Here is a 10,552-nt window from a genome sequence, read left to right as displayed (position 1 = left end):
GCAATAGCTGACAAGTGCGAGAATTATCGCACAATCAGCTTAACAGCTCATGCATCGAAGCTGCTTACAAGAATAATATACAGAAGAATGGAAAAGAAAATTGAGAATGCACTAGGTGACGATCAGTTTGGCTTTAGGAAAAGTAAAGGGACGAGAGAGGCAATTCTGACGTTACGGCTAATAATGGAAGCAAGGCTAAAGAAAAATCAAGACAGTTTCGTAGGATTTGTCGACCTGGAAAAGGCGTTCGACAATATAAAATGGTGCAAGCTGTTCGAGATTCTGAAAAAAGTAGGGAGAGACGGGTCATATACAATATGTACAACAACCAAGAGCGAATAATAAGAGTGGACGATCAAGAACGAAGTGCTCGTATTAAGAAGGGTTTAAGACAAGGCTGTAGCCTTTCGCCCCTACTCTTCAATCTGTACATCGAGGAAGCAATGATGGAAATAAAAGAAAGGTTCAGGAGTGGAATTAAAATACAAGGGAAAGGATATCAGTGATACGATTCGCTGATGACATTGCTATCCTGAGTGAAAGTGAAGAAGAATTAAATGATCTGCTGAACGGAATGAACAGTCTAATGAATACACAGTATGGTTTGAGAGTAAATCGGAGAAAGACGAAGGCAATGAGAAGTAGTAGAAATGAGAACAGCGAGAAACTTAACATCAGGATTGATGGCCACGAAGTCAACGAAGTTAAGGAATTCTGCTACCTAGGTAGTAACCAATGACGGACGGAGCAAGGAGGACATCAAAAGCAGACTCGGTATGGCAAAAAAGGCATTTCTGGCCAAGAGAAGTCTACTAATATCAAATACCGGCCTTAATTTGAGGAAGAAATTTCTGAGGATGTACGTCTGGAGTACAGCATTGTATGGTGGTGAAACATGGACTGTGGGAAAACCGGAAGAGAAGAGAATCGAAGCATTTGAGATGTGGTGCTATAGACGAATGTTGAAAATTAGGTGGACTGATAAGGCAAGGAATGAGGAGGTTCTACGCAGAATCGGAGAGGAAAGGAATATGTGGAAAACATTGATAAGGAGAAGGGACAGGATGATAGGACATCTGCTAAGACATAAGGGAATGACTTCCATGGTACTAGATGGAGATGTAGAGGGCAAAAACTGTAGAGGAAGACAGAGATTGGAATACGTGAAGCAAATAATTGAGGACGTAGGTTGCAAGTGCTACTCTGAGATGAAGAGGTTAGCACAGGAAAGGAATTCGTGGGGGGGCCGCATCAAACCAGTCAGTAGACTGATGACCAAAAAAAAAAAAAAAGCTCCTTCTTCATCACTGAGGTGGCAAGGCCGGCAGCGAATGTTAACGTTGGTACTCTTGGACCATGAACATTCTGTTTATTTTCATCAATGCTTTTTCGACACTGTCACCGAACCAAATATTTTCCACCCCTGTTCAAACACCCAATATTTTCTGCATGTCGACTGCGTTTGTAAAATACGCCGCAGATTTAGCGGTTCACTGGTGTGCGAGATTCTGCCAGTCACATTTTTGTGCTGCACCACTGCGGAAGCGTTTCACGCTGCTTCCAAATATTGTTAGTGTAATATTACTCGCACTGACTGTGATCGTTCATTTTTTCAGGTGGGCGCAATCATTGTAAAATTTACGCCCTAGTGCAGTGTTATTGCTGATGCAATACGTGGGTGGCGTGCATGATAATTCGTACGAGCTACAAAGCTGATATTATGTGCCGATTACTGAATACGTTTCATACCACAGTAAGCATGTGTGGGTCAATTGGTATGCGTGTGTGTGTGTGTCTGTGTGTGTGTGTGTGTGTGTGTGTGTGTGTGTGTGTGCGTCTGTATGTGTGTATGTGTGTGTAATGACATAAATATTACGAGGGCGTGCTGAAAAGTAATGCTTCGGAATTTTACATGTAAAAATTCTTACAGCTTTTAAAATAAAACAAACTTTATTAGTATTCTACATCTTCATTCTTCATCTTGTAATACGTGTATATTTCTATTGTCTAATCACAATTTATGAAAGATGTTTATACTTTATTGATAGGATTAAGCAGGAATAATTAATATTTGTCATGTTGGAAATAATTGTGGTAGCAGGGATTGTCTGCACCAAAGTATTGTTGGCAAGAGAGACCGCACATTGATATAATTTTAATACGGGCGGGAGAGATACATTTTAAGAAAAGAGCGGGAAAGACCGCGCATTGATACATTTCGTAATGGTAGCAGGGATTGCCTGCATCAGAAAGCATTGTTGGCAGGAGAGACCGCAATTTAGCGTTCGTAGGAAGTCAGTAGTAAGCGAGAAGTGAAGCGAGTCGGTAGCAGGTCTGAAGCGAGAGGTTGAGAGGAGCGGTGTGCCTGGCAGCCACCAGCTATGATTTACAGGAGATTATAAACGGATGTACAGAGACATCTGCTAACTATTATCATAAGAGGAACTGATATTATTGAATTAATTTTTTGAGAAACTCAAGACTACTGAAGGTATGATTGCGCATTGCTAGTTGTAAGGTTATTGTAAAAAGTAAGTCCCATTTGAACGTTTGTAAAATCATTTCATTACCATCAGTATATATTTGAAGAAACGTTTTCAGAATATAATTAATTTTTGCCATCAAAGTTGCATTACTGATTATAATCTATCCCAAAAAAACCATCAACGTAAAACTTTGCAAAAATTTTATTATTGTCAAAAAAAAGTGTAACTATGAATTACGTAACTTCAGTCAAATTAATTAAAGAATAACGTCAGCTTTGCTGTTAAAGAATAACGTCACCTTTGGTAATAAATACAGCCACTTATTATGAAAGCCCACCAGCGGCTAATAGAGTACAGTAAAACAGAGTAAGTATATTCATGTCGCAGTTCGATGTAGCAGTCAGATGGCGATCCAGTGACAGTAAAAAAAGGTAAGGAACAGTTTTGGGTTATTGCAGGTAACGCCTGAGCGCCACGACGACGACACATTCTATGTTTCGTCGAAATAATCAGCAAATCACTTTCAATAAGCAGCATTTAAATTTGTATGCGAAGATTGAGAAATAGAATTAATTTCAAAGGGAAGATTTCATTTGTTATTATTAAGCAAGAGATAGAAATCCTAAGAGACGGTTTCATAGGTTATTGTAGAAGGAAAAGTTGCGTAACAAAAAAAAAGAGAGATATAGAGGAGACGGGAAGGTTTCAATCTCTACATATTTATTTCGCAATAAAGTCACCCTGGCGACGAACACGCGTCTATCACCGAGAGTCCAGTTTGCTCGTACTGTCACTGTAGAACGTTTGACTTTGTTCACGGAGCCACCGCCGCACGTTTGTCTGCACCGCTTCATCTCTACCTAAGTGAAGTCCGCGAGAGTGAAGCTTCAGAAAAAGATGAAAAGTGAATGGAGCCAGTTCTCGACTCTCGCGATGGCCGTGAACCCGAGGCGTCGGCTTGTTCCAGATGCCGCAGCGTTCGTGTGTGGCCTCGCATTGTCATGCTGAATCAGAGGGTGCTCCGTGTGTGGACAAACCCGTCGAATCCGAAAGTCGATTGTAGCACGCTTCTTCTCACTCACCGGCATACTTACGTCACACGCCGCCATGTTACACGCTACAGTACGAGGCCTTCTAGCGGCAGAGGGCTGCAAACACACTGAAGCGCCAAAGAAAATGGTATAGGCTCGCGTATTAAAATACGGAGTCGGCCGAAGTGGCCGTGCGGTTCTAGACGCTGCAGTCTGGGACCGCGAGACCGCTACGGTCGCAGGTTCGAATCCTGCCTCGGGCATGGATGTGTGTGATGTCCTTCGGTTAGTTTGGTTTAACTAGTTCTAATTTCTAGGGGACCGATGACCTCAGAAGTTGAGTCCCATAGTGCTCAGAGCCATTTGAACCAATCAAATACGGAGATATGTGCCTGTATAAGACCACAAGTGTCTGGCGCAGTTCTTAGATCGCTTACTACCTCTACAATGGCAAGTTATCAAGATTTAAGTGAGTTTGAACGTGGTGCTGTAGTCTGCGGGCGAGCGATGGGACACAGCATCTCCGAGGTAGCGACAAAGTGGGGATTTTCCCTTACGACAATTTCACGAGTGTACCGTGAATATCAAGAATCCGTAAAACAGATCTCCGACATCATGAACTCATCGACTCTACATGTCAGCAGGCGATGGAGGCTCTGTAATGGTGTGGAGCGTGTGCAGTTGGAGTGATATGGGACCTCTGATACGTCCAGATACGACTATGACAGGTGACACGAACGTAAGCATCCTGTCTTATCCCCTGCACCCATTCGTGTCTATTGTGCATTCCGACGGACTTGGGCAATTCCAGCAGACCCCACACGTGCAGAATTGCTACAGAGTGGCTCCATGAACATTCCTATGAGTTTAAACACTTCCACTGGGCACCAAACTCACCAGATATGAACATTTTTTAGCATATCTGGGATGCGTTGCAAAGTGCTGTTCAGAAGAGATCTACATCACTTCGTACTCTAACGGATTTACGGACGGCCCTGCAGGATTCATTGCGTCAATTCCCTCCAGCACTACTTCAAACATTAGTCGAGTCCATGCCACGTCGTGTTGCGGCACTTTCTGCGTGCTCGCGGGGGCCCTACACGATATTAGGCGGGTGTACCAGTTTCTTTGGCTCTTCAGTGTATACAGGGTGGTCCATTGATAGTGACGGGGCCAAATATCTCACGAAATAAGTGTCAAGCGAAAAAACTACAAACAACGAAACTTGTCTAGCTTGAAGGGGGAAACCAGATGGCGCTATGGTTGACCCGCTAGATGGAGCTACCATAGGTCAAACGGATATCAACTGCGTTTTTTAAATAGGAACCCCCATTTTTTATTAGATATTAGTGTAATACGTAAAGAAATATGAATGTTTTAGTTGGGCAAATTTTTTCGCTTTGTCATAGATGGCGCTGCAATAGTCACAAACATATGGCTCACAATTTTAGACGAACAGTTGGTAACAGTTAGGTCCAACTAAAACATTCATATTTCTTTATGTAGTACACCAATATGTCATAAAAAATGGGGGTTCCTATTTAACAAAACGCAGCTGATATCCGTTTGACTATGGCAGCACCATCTAGCGGGATAACCATAGCGCCATCTGGTTTCCCTCTTCAAGCCAGACATGTTTCGTTCTTTGTAGTTTTTTCGTTTTACGCTTATTTCGTGGCCCGGTCACGGTCAATGGACCACCCTGTATACATATGAAAACTGAAGATATAGAATGTTAATGTTGGTTTTATTTAAAAAGTTGTAAGATTTTCCACATCAAAACTTCTGAGGCACCAACGTGAAATCTTTCTCTATCGCACTTTGCACTAACTGATTTAGCTATCATGGCCTGGAAAGAATAAAGGTTTATTATGAATTATTAGGTGTTTTGTGCTGTTATGAAATACAAGATATATTTTTATTGTTTCACAGGCACTCTTTTACGTTGCCATCACAGCACTTGATTGAACAACATACTTGGAGTCCAGTTTTTCAGGCACATAGTTGACGGGCACCATCCATTCCAGGGAAATTTTGAATGTAATTCCGTTGTGATTTTGGAGAAGTCGTTTTGATTCCCTAGCGTTTTTTTGTTTTTTTTCGTGTACTCTGGATGTCAGTCCAAATCTGGTCCACTTGGAGTTGTTTACGAGTGACGTAATACACACGTAGGACTGTCGGTGATTAATTCTGTTGGCAGTATTGAGACCACTCGGTGATAAATCTGTCGGTGGACATGAAAAACTTGCCTGTAAGAGTCTTTATTGGGTGTAAATGTCGCCCCAAATAACACAATTTCGAAGTCAGTGAATATGGTGTAGGAAATGTTCTTATGATCAAGCCTTTCCTCTTATACGAGGGTTGCCCAGAAAGTAATGCACTGCATTTTTTACCTTCAACAATTGTTTATTAAACATAATAAGAATTACACACACGAAAGAATGGTGTTTCATAAACACACGCTATATTTCCACGTAATCCGTATCCCGTTCTGTGGCCTTCCTCCAGCACGAAACAAGGGTTTGTATGTCCTGTCAGTACTAATCTTTGTCCTTCTGGGGGAGCCAGTGGTTCACTGTGTGAATCACCTCCTCATCGTCCTCAAAATGTCTTCCACGAATGGCATCCTCCCGGCGGGAGGCCCTCTCTACACGATATTTCATTTCATTTCATCGGTGCATGTATGTTACAATCAATTAAAAATGGTCTTCTGTCGCTAGAATTGCAAAACGTAGAAGCGTGTTACACAATCTCAAGCAAATTAACAAAGAAACGAGGGGACGCAGGAACAGAAGAAGGAAAGGAAAGACTACTTACTGTGATTCGAGAGCATTGTAACGAATAAGGGAAAGTCGACGAGAAGAACAACGTGAAAGTATTGGAGAAGAGCAATGGATTATGGTGTGGTCACATTGAGACAGTTAATCCGACGAACGAGAAGAACGGGACAAGGATGGAAACAGAGGAAGAAAACAAAACACTTAAGCGAAAATCGACGAGTCGAAACACGCATGAACTGAAATTGGAAACCTGTGGTGTGTCATTCTGAGCCCATTAGACAATACTGTCCGCACGCGAGGGTCGTTAGGAGAGAAGTGCAGCCAGACTTGTTGATAGTGTGGCGCAAAAAAATACAAGGGTGACACTCACGCACATGCTGGATTAGTGGCAAAGACATCCAAATGCCAAGAACACAACTATGTGTTTTTGCAAGGGTTGCCCAGAAAGTAATGCACCTCATTTTTTTTTCTCAGCTATAAACAATGCTGCGAATACGAAACGTTGCGTATGTATTATTTGAAGTTTCCTGAGTGAGCGCGCCAAGTTTCCGTCACTTCCGACAGATAGCGTAGCTGCAGAACAGTTCCTAAATGGCGTCTGTGGGTTATGTTCGTTACAAGCAACGTGCCGCCATTGAATTTCTCACTGCAGAGAAAGAAACTGTGCGGAATATTCACGAACACTTGAGCAGTCTATGGAGCGTCTGCTGTCGACAGAAGTACAGTTAGTCGCTGGGAGCTGAGGATGAGGTCATCAAAAGGCGGCTCGGCGGAGCTCCACGAGTTGCAGCGGTCCGATAGACCATCCACGGCTGTCACACCTGACGTCACACCTGACGGCATCTTCGGACTTCCATTCAAAACCAGCTGGGAATCGAACCCGGGCCCCCCGGCAGGACAAGCCGAGCTACGCTGGTGGCCTATCCACCGTTGATTGCATTATTCACACTGATATTTAGGGTTCCGTGCCTCGGTCGGTAGAAACGAAAACATTATACGAACACTTTTGGTCCGTCTGTCTTTCTGGCTGCCTTTCCGTCTGTTAAGACCCCTTTTTCTCAGGAATGGGTAAAAGTATCAAGTCTAGACGAATGTCACACACTAAGGACTGTGGTCACTTGGCGGTGTAGAAACTTCAAGCTACCCAGGAAGTGGAAACAAAAGGTAATAACATTTGTGTCATACATTTTGATACTCGCAAGCTCCCTCCTCAACACCTATAGGTTACTTCTCATTGACACAGAATCATGAAATTTGGCAAGAAGTAAGGTTCTACACTACACGTAAAGGAAAAAAATCCGAAAATTGTTAATTTGTAATTGAATCTCTCGAAATAAACTTTTTTTCTGTCATGTTATATACTACTGTTTGTCTTTCCGTCTGTTGAGACCCCTTTTATGACAGGAATAGGCAGACATATCAGGTTGAAATTTACGATGCGCATTAGGGTCTATGGTTCTTTGGCGCTGTAAAAATTTAAGCTTTTTCGTCAGTGCAGTCAAAAGATACGGCCATTTATCTCTCATATTTTGATATCGTGCCAGTATCGATATCGATGACAGGCAAAAATCGGAGTAATTCTCGATTCTCAGGATGGGTGAAATATCTGTATGCATAATTAAGTTTGCACCGAACCGTTGCTGCAGGAGGTCTGTTCCAAATTACTCGGATTTTTCTGAATGTGGACATCAGTGAAAAAAAAAAAAAAAAAAAAAACCTAATGAGACACGGCCGGAATACGTTTCAAGGGAGATAGACCCACTTCAAGAAGGAGATAAAACGTCTTTCACAGCATAGGTTGCAGTGGCAAAGCATAGTTGGAAACATGTAAATAATAGATTTCAGCTATGAGTCGTCCTTTCGAAATGTTATTGGCAGATCTAGATTTCACCTAGAAACTAGAACAGTAGAATGACTAGTTTCTAGCTTAAATCTAGATCTGCCAATAAAATTTCGAAAGGACGACTGATAACTGAAATCTAATATTTACATGTCAATAATACTCGCTGCGTGCAACAGCCTCTGAATGGAGGGTAACCTCATATAGTTGGAAACACATCAAGCTAGAGGAAATTTGAAAATTTGTGGTAAGTTCCCATGGAACCCAACTGCTAAGGTCATCGGTCCCTAGGCTTACACACTACTTAATGTAACTTTAACTTACGTTAAGGACAACAGTAAAGGAATCAAAAGAAAAATTCGGAATCGGTATTAAAATCCATGGAAAATAAATAAAAACTTTGAGGTTCGCCGATGACATTGTAATTCTATCAGACACAGCAAAGGACCTGGAAGAGCAGCTGAACGGAATGGACAGTGTCTTGAAAGGAGGATATAAGACGAACATCAACAAAAGCTAAACGAGGATAATGGAATGTAGCCGAATTAAGTCGGGTGATGCAGAGGGAATTAGATTAGGAAATGAGACACTTAAAGCAGTAAATGAGTTTTGCTATTTGGGGAGCAAAATAACCGATGATGGTACAAGTAGAGAGGATATAAAATGTGGACTGGCAATGGCAAGGAAAGCGTTTCTGAAGAAGAGAAATTTGTTAACATCTACTATAGATTTAAGTATCAGGAAGTCGTTTCTGAAAGTATTTGTACGGGGTAGAGCCATGTATGGAAGTGAAACATGAACGATAAATAGTTTGGCCAAGAAAAGAATAGAAGCTTTCGAAATGTGGTGCTACAGGAGAAAGCTGAAGATTAGATGAGTAGATCACATAACAAATGAGGAGGTATTGAATAGAATTGGGGAGAAGAGAAATTTGTGGCACAACTTGACTAGAAGAAGGAATCGGTTGGTAGGACATGTTCTGAGGCATCAAGGGATCACCAATTTAATATTGGAGGGCAGCGTGGAGGGTAAAAATCGTAGAGGGAGACCAAGAGATGAGCGCACTAAGCAGATTCAGAAGGATGTAGGTTGCGGTATGTACTGGGAGATGAAGAAGCTTGCACAGGATAGAGTAGCATGGAGAGCTGCATCAAACCAGTCTCAGGAGTGAAGACCACCACAACAACAACAACGCTAAGAACAAGACACACACATCCATGCCCGAGGAGGACTCGAACCTCCCACGAGGGGAGCCGTGCGAACCGTGGCATGGCGCCTGAGACTACGCGGCGCGGCCCAATCTAGTGGGAATGTTGTGTCTGTACTAGTGTTTCAGATACACAGTCAGCAGGGCAGTGGTGTGCATCATCATCAAGTAGTAGCCACTTTACTCTTATTACCACCAAAGGCACGTCTTCCAGCGGAGGAGGCAGGAAGTACAGATACGCCTCGCCCATGAGGCGCTGTGGAAAGGTCACCGGTCTCACGAGGCAGGCACCAATAATGGCCCCTCCCCACCCCCACCCTCCCCCTACAGACACTCACGCTGAGGCTGAACCGGTGCTGGTGGTTCGGTGCCACCGCACAGGGGGTTCTCTCCGTAGTCTACAGGTGGTGGTTGTGGAGGATGACGATACTACCCTAGTAAAGACTGCTCATCTATGAATAGGACAAATGACAGAAATCCCAGCACTGTGGTGGCCTCTACGACGAATCAGCGATAAAACCGTCGCCTCGGAGGAAAATCTGTAGGTAGTAAAGCCTGCACATGTTGTGAGTGATATGAATAGTGACTTTTGTGGTGGAGAGTGTCCCACACGGACCTCTGGCTTAACCCATGCTGGTAGGTCACTTGCCTGCCCCTGATACAAGGGTCACTGTCAGACATGTTTTATTTCCACTTTCAGCTGGTGTGCCTACCTCAGAATGCATATCCGATCAAATGCGCATATGACCATCTTTGCTCCTTATCTGCTCAGGAATCATTTCATGTAGTTTGTCCCCATTCGGCAAAATCATCCAGTATGCCATCAATGACTTAGATTTGTGATTGTAATTTTGCTTTTGTGTGGGACAACAGTCTCTAAAAATTTTGACCGAGCGAGGTGGCGCAGTGGTTAGCACACTGGACTCGCATTCGGGAGGACGACGGTTCAATCCCGCGTCCGGCCATCCTGATTTAGGTTTTCCGTGATTTCCCTAGATCACTTCAGGCAAATGCCGGGATGGTTCCTTCGAAAGGGCACGGCCGATTTCCTTCCCCATCCTTCCTTACTTCGAGCTTGTGCTCCGTCTCTAATGACCTCGTTGTCGACGGGACGTTAAACGCTAATCTCCTCGTCCTCTAAAAATTTTGTAGATAGAGTTACCTGTAATATTATTTATTAACTGCGATGATGTGGAAGCTCAGAAATG

The sequence above is a fragment of the Schistocerca americana genome, chromosome 10 (assembly GCF_021461395.2).
Source record: "Schistocerca americana isolate TAMUIC-IGC-003095 chromosome 10, iqSchAmer2.1, whole genome shotgun sequence".
Taxonomy (NCBI): domain Eukaryota; kingdom Metazoa; phylum Arthropoda; class Insecta; order Orthoptera; family Acrididae; genus Schistocerca; species Schistocerca americana.
The sequence above is the reverse complement of the archived record's forward strand: the minus strand, read 5'-3'. Positions refer to the sequence as shown.